The sequence below is a fragment of the Halichoerus grypus genome, chromosome 10 (genome assembly GCF_964656455.1).
Source record: "Halichoerus grypus chromosome 10, mHalGry1.hap1.1, whole genome shotgun sequence".
Classification (NCBI taxonomy): domain Eukaryota; kingdom Metazoa; phylum Chordata; class Mammalia; order Carnivora; family Phocidae; genus Halichoerus; species Halichoerus grypus.
The window spans coordinates 51,232,249-51,233,807 of record NC_135721.1 but is presented as its reverse complement, the minus strand read 5'-3'; positions in this window follow the sequence as shown (position 1 = coordinate 51,233,807).

Genomic DNA, 1,559 nt, shown 5'->3' with positions numbered 1-1,559 from the left:
GTTGAAAGTGGGTGCAGCAGTCCCACTGGTTGGTACTCCTAGGCCCATGCTTGACCTGTTAAGAGAGGATGTCAAGTTATAAAACAGAGTCACCGTAACTCTGAACCCTATTCCAGATTTTGATGGGCTGTGATGGTGGGCTGGGGTGGTCCTGGGTGAAGACCTTAGCACTTGAGTGTGCACCTCTTTGGGTGGATCATTTGTCCCAGCCATGTGTTTTATGGCCTCGATTGTGCTTCTCGTCCCTGTGGCTGTAGTCAAGTACTGCTAGACCCAGGCATTGCTTGTCACTCACAGATTTGTCTTGGTCCAAAAGCTGTGACTACCGTCCTCAAAGTACTCAGGTTGAAGGGTTTCTTGAATGGGCCAACCACTATGTTTCCTTAGGTGGTCTTCCTTTTCAGGCAGGCTCTGCTTCACCTAATTTTAATTTCTCCTCTTTATATCTATGCAAACCCTTTCTCCTTTAAAGCCCAGTGCAAGTTCTAAGTTCTCTGTGGACCTCTCTGGAGTCTCTTCAAGGAATTCCACCACTGCCTAAAGCATTGTGAGCTCTCCACACACACTAGCCCCTCAATCACACAGGATAGACACTTAATTTGCCTACCCGCCTCCCCCTTAGGGGCCCAGCTCCCCCTTTTACCAAAAATGCCTATTAGAGTCTTTCCTCTGGGTCTTTGCCCTTTGGATGAGAGACAGAGCAGAGCAGTCAGTCCTGCTCTAGTGTGGAAGGAGAAGTCACACTTTCAGGCACCTCAGAGGAGTCAGAATTCTGGCCAGAGGGAGCTGCTCGGTGCTGAGAGTGAGTGAAACCCCAGGAGAGACAGTGATGGGTCACATGGGCGAGGGCTCCAGGGTTCCTGAGGCCTAGTCACATCCCAGTGCCACCACACGACAGCTGTCCAGCCCTATTTTAGAGTCCATGAACCAGTCATTCATTCTCATTTTTGCCTGAGCTGGTTAGAGTTGGGGTTTTGTTACTTGCCGTCAAAAGAAAACCAAGAGCCTCCTTTATATGGATTTTTCTTGTGTTCCCAAGGACAATGAATTACAAGGAATTTATATCAAAGCAACATGATAAAGTAGAAAGAACATGTCCTTTGCAGTAAAATGAAACATTATTTTTAACACTGTTTCCAGCAAGATAACCTCAGAGAGGCTGTCTCTTTAACTTAAAAGAAGGGGTAATGCCTAAATTCAAAGAATAATGAGGACTAAATGAGAAAAATGATTGGGAACGTATATGAGAGTGCCTGGGACATAGTAGGCATATAGGATATGTTCATTCCCTTCTTTTCTCCCTGAACACAGGCTTCCAGTTCTGTGTCTTTCAGTATCTCCATTCTGTGATCAATGAACTCAGCAATAGGAATTGAATCTTACTGTTAAACTTTTTTGAGAATAGAGAAGGAAATAAATATCAATGAAATAAGCAACTAGAAGCATTAGTTTGAAATGTCAATATTCCCTTGACACATGGACCTCTTTTTCCTATTTCACTATTACTTAAATCTCCCCAAAGGTTTATAATTTTATCATCAGGCCAATATGATATATAC